Source organism: Setaria viridis, chromosome 8 (genome assembly GCF_005286985.2).
Source record: "Setaria viridis chromosome 8, Setaria_viridis_v4.0, whole genome shotgun sequence".
Classification (NCBI taxonomy): Eukaryota; Viridiplantae; Streptophyta; class Magnoliopsida; order Poales; family Poaceae; genus Setaria; species Setaria viridis.
In genome coordinates this window covers 4,018,058-4,030,675 of record NC_048270.2, presented here as the reverse complement: position 1 = coordinate 4,030,675, position 12,618 = coordinate 4,018,058, and positions in this window count along the sequence as shown.

The following is a 12,618-nucleotide window of genomic DNA, read 5'->3' as shown; positions in this document are numbered from 1 at the left end:
GTCTTTAGTCTTCACGCAAGTCATCATCTGAGTAGTTTTGCAGCTCTGGAAGGAAGAATGTGTACGTGTGTGGGATGAGGATAAACAAGAGAGCTTTGACCTACAAGCATTGTTGTTCGTAATCATCAATGATTGGCCTACGCTGGGTAACCTTTTACGACAGACAAACAAGAGATATCGAGCCAGCACCTACTGTTTAGACGACACAGAGGAAGGTCGTGTATATGGGCTATCGTCGATTTCTTCCTGTTAACCACCCGTTAAGAAAGAGAGGGATGCATTTCTAACAAGTGCCAGACCATCGTAAAAAACATGCACACCATAATGGAAAGCGTGTATTTGAGATGATAGACAATGTAAGGGTAGTCTTTGCAAAAGGTCTTGGTAGCGAACCTGTTCCGAACGATGATAACGGACGTGCACCCATGTGGAAGAAGAAATCTATATTTTGGGAGCTACCTTATGGGAAATCCTAGAGGTCCACAACGCAATAGACGTGCTAGGCTTCATGGGTTGTTATGGGAAGTCAAAAGATACATTGGAAGCATGACAGGACCTAAAACATATGAAGCAATGTGATGGCCTACATCCGGAAAAGATTGATAAAGGATATCACTACTTACATCCTACCGGTTACACTTTTCACAAGGAAGAGAAGGATAGCATGTTTGAATGTGTGAATATTATCAAGGTTCCATCTGGGTACTCCTTGAATATAAAGGGAATAATAAATATGAAAGAAAAGAAGCTCACAAACCTAAAGGCCCATGACAGCCACATGTTGATGACCCAGTTGCTTCCAGTTGCATTGAGGGGTATTCTACCAGAGAATGTACAATTGGCGCTCGTAAAGCTATGCGTGTTTCTCAGTGCGATTTCGTATAAGGCAATCAATCCACCATCCTTGAGTTGGTATTTCCACCATCCTTCTTCAATATTATGACACATCTCCTGGTTCACCTAGTCAAAAAGATTACTATTCTTGGTCCAATATTACTGCACAATATGTGGCCTTTCGAGAGGTTCATGTCAGTCCTAAAAAACTATGTTCATAATCATGCCCATCCAAAAGGAAGCATCACCATGGGATATGGAACAGAGGAGCTCATTGAGTTATGTGTTGATTTGATTGACTCAATTAATTTGATTGGGGTTCCAACATCATGCCACGAGGGGAAGCTATAGGAACGGGCTCCCTTGGAAGGAAATCAAGTATGAGCAATGATTGTGATTTGTTCCATAAAGCACACTTCACTGTTATGCAACAATCATCCTTTGTGGCTCCGTATATCGAGGAACACAAGCAGATTCTATTTTCCCAATACCCGACGAAATTCGATGCCTAGATTATATATGATCACATAGATACTTTTTCTTCTTGGTTGCGTCAAAACCTTATGGGTAACTTCGCGATTTACAAACAACTCGCTTGGTTAGCTAGGGGACCTTCTAGCACAATCATGAAATTCCAAGGTTACGAGATAAATGGTTATACATTTTACACGAGAGCCCAATACCAAAAAAGCACCAACCAAAATAGTGGTATCCGCATAGATGCCATAAACAGCAACAGGAGCAAGGACTCGTATTATGGTTTCATGGAGATCTAGGAACTCAAATATGGATCGCTGAATATCCCTCTATTTCGTTGCCAATGGGTGTAGCTAACTGGAGGTGGCGTAACGAAAGATCAGTATGGAATGACAATAGTGGACCTAACCAAGACTAAATACATTGATGAACCATTCATCCTTGCTAATGATGTGCATCAGGTTTTCTATGTGAACGACATGTCTAGCAAACCTAAGAAAAATTCAGAAGATAAAGAAAAACCATGGGAGCCAAAGCACCACATAGTTCTTTTAGGTAAAAGAAAAATCGTGGGATTCGAGGATAAAATAGACAAGTCAGATGATTATGATTAGTTTGATGGCATGCCTCCATTCATTGTCAACGTTGACCCAAGCATCATGCTAGCCAAAGAAGAGACTCCATACTTACACCGCGATCATGACTGTCGGGGATAGATCTCCAGTACCCGCAAAGAAGGAACAAGATGGACTCCTACTAGGATTCCTCTATAATCCTACTAGGACTCATACCATGTAATCCTACTAGAACTCCTCCCTGTAATTGACTAGTTATCCCACCCCCTAGAGTATATAAAGGAGGGCAGGGGTACCTAGATCGATAGTTTAGAACCCTCAGAACCACCAAGAGGTTCAACACCAAACAACATCCAAGCGCAGGCCGCAATATACAACACCCCAACAGGATGTAGGGTATTACGCTACTCTGGCGGCCCGAACCTGTATAAATCCATGTCTTGTGTCTGCGCTTTTACCTTCGAGTTCCAGGTCTGGCGATTCCCCACCAACCAATCTACTACCTTAGGTACCCCCTTAGTAGGTTGCCGGGTATAAAACACCGACATCTGGCGTGCCAGGTAGCGTTGATCGTCGAGATCATCGGGCGAGCTTGAAGGACCTCATCATCAAGATCAAAATACTCGGCGCGATGAGGTTGTTCTTTCCTGTTCGGATCGGTCAGTACTCAATTCCTAGCCGGATTGGATTCCGTATTCTTGTTTGATTCAGAGCCAATCCAAATCGCTAAGATGAAGTCATCACCCTATCTCCATGTGGACTTGTTGCGATTGAATCCGAGTCGGCGAGTGCTGTCCATGTCTATAAATATAAAACAAAAGATGCTAGTCTATTTTGCTAGGCTGTGGCATGTGCAATGTTCAAAAGAAAAATTGATTGCTACACGCGCATCCAGAATCGTACAAACCTAGGCCAACACCACTTATCCTTTGTGGCTAAAGGGAATTCAATGCAATTTTACTACACGCACAAGAAGACTACTAGAAGGCTTCGCATCAAGAAGAGTACGCATACTACCTCGTGAACGACTATTTGAACTTTGCGAGGGCGCTTGGTGATTCGCCGATGACTACCTTAACTACTCATCTCGACTACAAAACTAGTCGGAACAGACTTCAAACCATCGACTACTTCAACCAATGTCTCGACTAGAAAACTAGTCGAGGACGGTCTACTTCGACTACTCATCTCGACTAGAATACTAGTTGAGGACGGACTACTTCAACTACTCGTCTCAACTAGAAAACTAGTCGAGTGCGGGTTGCACGTGATCAACAACTAGTTGGAATCGACTCCGACTAGTTGGCTTCATCAACAATTCACACGGCTTCGTCGACAATTGTCCACAAATCAAGCTAAGTCACTTTTCTAATTCTTCCAACTTGTTTTCCACATGTAGGGCAACACGCCGAGTACTTTTTGTGTACGCCTCTCAACGGAAATTACCCTCCAGAGCTACACTTTGCCAACTATTCCTGGGGCATGTTGACTGATAGCCACGAGCTTGGTACACCAAATTGCGGAGGCTATGGCCACGAGTTTGGTACACTGAGTTGTGGAGGCACCGCCACGGGTGTGGTACATTGAATTCTGGAGGCAATAGTCACAAATTTGATGCACTAAATATTGGAGGCTCACAACGACTACACCCTATGGAGGCACAAATCTTATGCGCACTACACGCGCTCTACTCGCTGGAGGGCTGCAAACTCTTACACACAATCGCGCAATCTCTTTTGTTGCAATGCCGACTACTCATTTTTGTCTTCTCTTAAGGTCACTAATCTTCTCGAGTAGAACACGCCTAAATGCTAGCACCCATACATGAGACAAAGATCTCATCTGTGCATACAACAATGCCCATACACGTACAAGAGACAAAGATCTCGCCACGCAGTGGCTACGGCTAAACAGAGATCGAGAGCCTAAACGCAGTAGGCTAACTACTCGGGAGAGATATGACCGAAATAAGAGCATGACATGAAACATTTATATTGATAACTGAATAAATTTCAGCAGTTTTCTATATTCTACAAATATGCTACATAATGTATGCATCTTTTCTTTCAGGTCAAGCTACGGCGACAATGCTCCCGGACGCTAAGCGTACCTCCAAAGGCAGAGCTAGTTCCCAAACTTGGGGGCTAGGCACCAATTACTACTTGGAAATACTTCCAGTGGCTCCGCTAGCTCCCAGGCTCGGGGGCTAAGTGCCAATTACAACTCGGAATATCTCCAATGACTCAGCTAGCTTCCAAGCTCGGGGGCTAAGCGCCAATAAGTACTCGACATGGTTCCTCCGGCTCACCTGGCACATAAGCTCGGGGGCTGGACGCCACAAAACTACTCGGATGATGATTTCCATGAAGATTCAAGATCCTTGAATTGATTATTCAATCAATCCAAGGCTCGGGGGTTGATAAGCTACACCCATCAATTTACTTTTTTTAAAGAAGAAAGAAGATTCAAGATTTTATTAACCCTCAACCTGCTTCTTCGATTCAACCTAAGGATCGGGGGCTACTCCATATGGAGTATGACTTTTGCCACCCTCCATATATGAAGACTACAATATCAAGATGATCAGGGCTTTGAGCACACCATAGCCTCATAGCAGTTTTGAGGAACTTTGAAGATTCAGACAGACAAAGTACTTGAAGAGCTCCAAAACTACTTGGTGAGGATCTTAAAACTACTCGAAGACTGCTGCATTTGACTATGAAGCACTCGGGGGCTTGTCGGGGATAGATCCTCAGTACCCGCAAGGAAGGAAGAAGATGGACTCCTACTAGGATTCCTCTGTAATCCTACTAGGACTCATACCATGTAATCCTACTAGGACTCCTCCTTGTAACCGACTAGTTATCCCACATACTGGAGTATATAAAGGAGGGCAGGGGTACCTAGATTAGCAGAACCCTCAGGACCGCCAAGAGGTTCAACACCACACAACATCCAAGCGCGGGGCGCAATATACAACACTCCAAACAGGACGTAAGGTATTACGCTACTCTGGCAGCCTGAACCTATATAAATCCGTGTCTTGTGTTCGCGCTTTTACCTTTGAGTTTCAGGTCCAGCAATTCCCCACCAACCAATCTACTACGTCGGGTACCCCCTTGGTAGGTTGCCGGGTATAAAACACCGACAATGACCAAGGAACGTTCATCAAGAAGAACTTTTTTAATGTTACATTGTAATGCACTAAATATGGTGCACCTTTATGTAATGCTCTATGGCCATCAGAACCTTTGAATTATATGTAATACTCTATGGTGAACATTTATTCAAATCAATATAAACAATGTTAATTTAACCACATACATCAATTGCATTTTATGCGTGTTGAAATTATTTAATTGAAGAGTTTATTGATGATAGTAATGCATTAAAATAATTACTTTAGAAACTTAATAAAATAGTATAGAATTAATGACTGATTCAAACTTATTTTAAATATACTTGCTAATTTAATATATTTTTGCATGTTCATAATATGTAAAGTTTTTATTTTTCTTTAACAAGACTAGTGCAAAACAACTTAAAACATATATTAATTCAAATTGCAAAAGCAACAACAAACGAAAAGGGGGGCCTTTAGTCCCGCCTGCAAATTCCAATAGGGACTAAAGGGTGCCTTTTCATCTCCCAAGCGAAAAGCACCCTTTAGTCCCGGTTGGAAATTGCAACCGGGACTAAAGGCCCACTCCCTTTAGTCCGAGGTTGAATTTGCAACCAGGACTAAAGGCCCTTTAGGCTTGGTTGCAAAGTCAACCCGGGATAGGGGGGGTTTAAAGCATCGGCCTCCCTTCTCCTTTGCCTTATCTCCCTCACTTCACTGGATCCGCCGTTGTTGTTTGTGCTCTTCTCATATGGCCACTGTCCACCCGCGCCCCATCTGCCGTCTGCCGTTCGTGCTCCATCTGCCGTCGTCCGTGCCCTGTCCATCCGCTCACTACGCCGCGCGCCCCGATCGTCGTCCCGCCATCCGCACCCCGCTCACCCTGCCGGTACTGCCCCCTCCCCCTGAAACGGGGCTTGCTAATGCAAGCACCCATTTTTTAGTGTTCTTAATGCATAATTACTATTTTTAATGTTTAATTTGTATAAATTACATTTAATCCTTAGAAAATTAGTATGAACTAGTTTAAATACTTAGAATAATTGCACAAATTAGTTTAAATAATTAGACAAATTAGTACAATTTAATAGTTTAAGTACTTAGGAAATTTGTACAAATTAGTTTAAGTACTTAGAGAAATTAATACAAATTATATTAAATACTTATGAAAAAAGTGTACAAATTAGTTTAAATACTTAAAAAATTTGTACATTTTACAAGTTTCTTTTAATTGTATGTACATGTCATTATTGTGATATTGATTTTTGGAATTTGTTGGTAGTTAATATGAATAAAAGTTCATTTAGAAAATAAACAGTCATGCACTTGGCTTTTTTGGCATCTATGTCCAAATATTAGGTATTTTATGAATTTATGGTCGATCAAAGTTCCAGTATGTAACATGCTTTCACTTGTATATCTGCAGGCTTACTGTGAGAAATCTTATTAGAGGCATTTCAATTCCCAGTATCTTGTATTTAAAATTTGATGTGTATATTTCACAAGTATCTTTTGTACGTTCTATGATACAATTTTGAATTTAATGTATCTATGATTACATGTTTGTTTAACTAATGTCATTATTAGTTGATGATGGGAGATGAAGACGATGAAAGGTATATAATGGAGCAGATTACTACTGGCGATAGTGGCTTCAACATTCCAATAACCTACACTGAGGATGAGGGTAGCTAGGCGAACATGTTCCTCAACATGTTCGGTGATGGCAATGATGAGCCCGAGCAAGGTGTTGATGACAATGCAGAACAAAACCTTGCCGTGATGGAAGGTTCCGGCGAGGTATATATCATTTTCATTGTTTTACCCCATCTATAATTTCATATTCATTATTACTATGTACTAATTAATGAATCTTGAACTTTTAGCCCTCTGAATCGACGAAGCGAAATAAGCCGTGAGGTCATACAAAGATAATGGAGAAGATAATGGAGGAAAGGCTTCACATCACCAAAGTGACAGAAGAGGGCCAGCCAATTGCTCCCAAAAATGTGGCTAGAAAGTTTGTGAGTCAATGCGGGGCTATTGTAAGGGATAATGTGCCCATCAACATTATTGAAGGGAAGGGTAAACTAAATGATCCATACGTGCTCCCGCAGACACAAAAGGATATGTTGTGGGCAGATGTCAAGAAACACTTCACACTTCCTGAAGGTGTCGAAGAAAAAGTTGAGAAAGAGTAGATGCTGAAGAAGATGGCAACCCAATTCCAGACCTTTAAGAAGAATGTAGATGCCAACTTTATCAAGAAGGGCCGAACTCCAGATTTTAATGATAGGCCAAAGTGAAGGGATCACTGGAACTCATTTCTGGAATACTAGATGAGTACCAATGCCCAGAAGGAGTTTCATCATCATCTAGGGTGAGGTGGTTACATGAGTGCAATTCCCAAATGGAAAAAGATGGAACAAAACCTATTAGATCGAGGTATCGTACCAGCAACAATTGTAGGCCCGATCGATTGAAGAATTGGTATTACACTCATGGAGGCAACCTGAGCCAAGAGGACGGGACACTTATGTTCAATGAAACAATATGTCAGAAGGCCAAAAGTCTTATCCAAAACATTGAAGATGCTAAAGCGGGAAAGTTGAAGGTTGATAGGGAAAACAATGAGCTCACTATGGTGCTCGGGAATCCCGAACACCCAGGACGTTGCCGAGGCTTCGGGGTCATTCTGTGGAAGTTTCCTTTCTGTAGGGACATCGACACGTACAGAATCTTACTAGATCCTTCTCAACGCTACGATTCTTCTTCGGAGTTGCTTCAGTTTGTAAGCATCGTACGTGACAAAATATGCGAAACCTTCTCAATTTTTTACCACAGCCTCCACATATGATATCATGAGATCTTGACAAATCTCGTGATTTTCAAACTTCATTTGCTTTTTTTAGAATTTTAAAACCATTCGGGCACATGTTCATGGTCGTGTTTCCTGAACAAAATGTTCAAAAATTCTTTTGATTTCCTAGGTAAGGCCTCAAAATGGACTCAATAACATGAATACCATTTTTCCACTCATTTTATTCCATTATTTGAATCACTTGCAAGTCAAATTTGACTTATACCAATAAATTCCTCTAAATGCAATAAATTAATATAGCAAACATATAGAGAAATATACCAAATTTGAACATGTAGTACCACATGTTGTATGTGGAGAGTAGAAAAAGTTTGGAGGGTAGGAGAGGAAAAAATCTTATTATTTTGCCAAGTGCCTTGTGTTGGAGTTATGCCCTAGAGGCAATCATAGAGATGATAATATTCCATTTGTATCCATGATTTGTATATTGTGTTCATTGAATATCCATTAAAGGCTACTTGAATTGATTTGCAATTATATGAATTGTATGTGAAACTCTTTACTTGTATGGTTATTCTAAAGTTGTCCCTAGTCGGAGTTCATGTGAGGACACACATGAATATTAGACTAGCACATGTATTAGTTGATGACTATGTTTCACAAGTCATGGACATGGAGATGTTGAACTAATAATGTGGACACATGTGGAGACATGTGCTAGGACTGACCCAACACGAGAAGTAGTTCTCTCTTTAAACAACATATACGCTTTGTCCTTAGACCTGAGATTGTCGCATGTATTCTAGATGTGGATCGACCTACTTAGGGGCTATCAAACGCTACGCCGTAACAGGGTAGTTATAAAGGTAGCTTTCGGGTTTGTCAAGAAGCATGCTATGAGACATGGTCAATCAAGATGGGATTTGCCCCTCTCTGATTGGGAGTGATATCTCTGGGCCCCTCGAGTAATCGGATCCGAAAATGCATGGCCATGCTACGTACGGTTAAGAGTTAACCTACAAAGGGATTCCGAATCACAGGATCGAGAAAGAGCGGTCGGCTTGAAGCTAGACCAAATATCGTGAGGCAAAGGGAATAGCATATATATTATGTTGTGATGGTTCGTCTGATATGATCTTCGTGTACGTATAGGAGTTGGCACGTCTTGCTAGAGGCCGCTACCGACTATTGGGCCGAGTAGGAGTACTCGAGCCATGTCTATACGTATCCGAACCCATAGGGTCACACACTTAAGGGGCTGGAAGCCCAATTCGGATCTGATCCGAGTTGGATTAGGTTTAGAAGTACTAATGGGCCTCGGACCCAGAGGCCCGTCAGGAACCTCTTTAAATAGAGGGGTGGGGGCGCCCTAGGGTTTACACCTTTTGGCGAAACACACCTGCCGCGCCTCCCACGCCCTCGCCTGTTGCAACTCGCGGATCTAGCAGTCCGGCTTGCGACGCTTCCTCCCTGCACGTGTGGATACCTTGGAGGTGTTGCGCCTCCAGCACTTGGACGAGCCATCGACGAGCCGCCGACGAGCCACGACGAGCCGACGACGAGCCGCGGCACCGGAGGCGATCTTGCTGCACGTGGACGATCTGCTGAGGAGCTGCTGGACGTGACGTGATCGACTACATACGACTACGTTGATCGACTACGTACGACTACGTGATCGTCTTCACTGCATCGACGCATATCTACATCTTCCGCACCAGTAGTGCGTCGAGTGGTAATCCCGTGATCCTTATACGGCAGTTCTTCCTGGTTATAAGCGGTAGAAATTTTGATTTGCGCTAGTGTAGCCTACCTCGTATCCCGACAGTGGTATCTTGTGATCAGTATGGCCCCCTTGTGTATGTGATGCATGTGTGTAACTCATTCGTGACCTGCGTGTCGCGCGTACGGCAACACGGCAGGAGCCATATGTGTTGTCACTTTATTGTATTTAATGGTCTGCGTACCAATCTGTGATGATCCAAGCAACTATGTAATCTTCATTACTAGATTCTTTACTAGCTATTAGGCGTAATAGCATGTTCTAGTTCTTGGAGGACTCATCACCAGGAAGATGGCGCACATGGAACATGGAGATGGAGATCACCATGGTGAACAGGTTCTATGGAGATGGAGATCACCATATGAAAACGGGCCATACTGTGTCACAACTGTGTGAATGCTATTCTGTTTATGTTTTACTTTCTGCATGCTGTGATGTTAGAAGTAGAACGATCCCTCACAAAGTTTAAGTTAGTATGCCCTCCCAACTAAAACTTGCACCGTCCCATGTCTTGTACAATTAGTGGTGGGTCTATGAAATTAGGGTACCACTAGTTTTCCTTGACTAGACGGGTTTGTGTCGGACACTTACACGCATAAGGGTTGGTTTGCCTAACAAGGTCATCTTAACGGTTAAGGACCTTGGGGCATAAAGGTTGGGCGCTGAGACATAGAGATGTCACCCAGCAACAGGAGTCATATGTGATATGATTAGCAAAAGTTGCTTACCGATCTACCTTGTTTGCTAGCGGTGATGCTAAAGCTCACTAGTAGACTTGTTAGTTGTGGATCCTGAATCACTAAGTTTCAATAGAGGGATATTGTTTTTAGTGGGAGTAGATTCTGTTAAAATAGTTTAATGTGATTTGCTCTATCATGGATACGTTTGTCTTAGTGTATTTTGCATTACTTTGTTGTAGATTAAATGGCACCTAGCAGCACTACACCGTTTGCTTTGCGTTCGGTCCTTGAGAAGGACAAGTTGAATGGAACAAATTACTCGGATTGGATCCGTAACCTGAGAATTGTTCTCAGGGCTGAGAAAAAGGAAGATGTTCTAGACAACCCACTACCAGAAGAACCTGCTGATGATGCACCCGCTGCTGCTAAGAATGCTTACAAGAAAGCATGTGATGCTAACCTCGAAGTAAGCTGCCTTATGCTTGCTTGCATGGAACCCGAGCTGCAGATGCAGTTCGAAACAAACCATGAGGCGCACGATATGATCGTGGCGCTTAGAGACATGTTCCAAACACAGGCCAGGACTGAAAGGTTCAATGTGTCTAAGGCCTTTGTTGAGAGCAAGCTAGCAGAAGGCGCAGCAGTAGGACCACACGTAATCAAGATGGTTGGTTACACTCAACGGTTGGAGAAGCTGGGCTTCCCACTGGGCCAAGAGTTGGCCACTGATTTCATTCTTTCGTCTCTTCCGCCTAGCTATGGGAACTTCATCTCGAACTACCATATGCATGGGACGGAGAAGGGTTTGAATGAGCTGTGTGGCATGCTTAAAACAGCAGAGGCTGACATCAAGAAAAGCGCTAGTACCAGCCATGTGATGGCTATACAGAACAAGCCTAGCTTTAAGAAGAAGGGCAATTCTTGGAAGAAGAAGGGCAAGGCTGGAACGTCCAAGCAAAACCCACCGCCCAAGGTTAAAGCTGGACCTGGACCTGCTCCAGACAAAGAGTGCTTTTACTGTCATGAACTTGGTCACTGGAAGAGAAACTGCAAGCAGTACCTAGCTTCCTTGAAGAATGGCGGAAGTAAGAGTACTTCTACCTCAGGTACGCTTGTTGTTAATGTTATAGACAACATATTTCTCGCTGATACAATTATTAATTCTTGGGTATTTGATACCGGATCGGTTGCTCATATTTGCAATTCGATGCAGGGAATGATAAGAAGTAGAAGCGTGGAAAGAGGAGAAGTTGATTTCCGCGTGGGCAATAATGCAAGAGTTGCTGCGTTGACCGTCGGGACGATGCAACTCCACCTCCCGTCAGGATTTATTATGGAGTTGAATAATTGTTATTTCGTTCCTAGTTTAAGTCGAAACATTTTGTCTCCTTCATGCTTGATGAAGGATGGTTATTCATTTGCGAGTGAAAACAATGGTTGTGTGATCTCTAAGAATAATATGTTTATGGCTTTTGCACCCATTGTGAATGGATTATTTGTTTTAAATCTTGATGGTTCACCTGTCTGTAATGTAAGTGCTAAAAGGCCTCGGCCTAATGATTTGAGTCCTACCTACTTGTGGCATTGTCATTTGGGTCATATAAGTGAAAAGCGCATGAAGAAGCTCCATTTTGATGGACTTCTAACTTCATTTGATTTTGAATCATACGAGACATGTGAGGCTTGCTTGCTAGGCAAGATGACCAAGACGCCTTTCACAGGATTTCTTGAGAGAGCAGTAGACTTGTTGGAACTCGTACATAGTGATGTATGCGGACCAATGAGCACGATGGCTAGAGGAGGATTCCAATACTTCATAACTTTCACTAATGATTTTAGTAGATATGGCTATGTCTACTTGATGAGGCACAAGTCTGAAACCTTTGAAAAGTTCAAGGAATTTCAGAATGAAGTTGAAAATCAGCGTGGCAAGAAAATTAAGGCCTTACGATCTGATCGTGGAGGCGAGTATTTGAGCCACGAGTTTAGCAATCATCTAAAGAGTTGCGGAATTGTTCCACAACTTACGCCGCTTGGAACACCTCAGAGAAACGGTGTGTCCGAGCGACGTAATCGAACTTTGTTGGACATGGTTCGATCAATGATGAGCCAGTCGGACCTACCATTGTCATTTTGGGGATACGCTCTAGAAACAGCAGTTTTCACACTTAATAGGGTACCATCTAAATCCGTAGTTAAGACACCATATGAGATATGGACAAGAAAGGTTCCTAGTTTGTCTTTTCTAAAGATTTGGGGATGTGAAGTGTTTGTCAAGCGACTTCAGTCGGACAAGATCACACCCAAGTCGGATAAGTGCATTTTCGTGG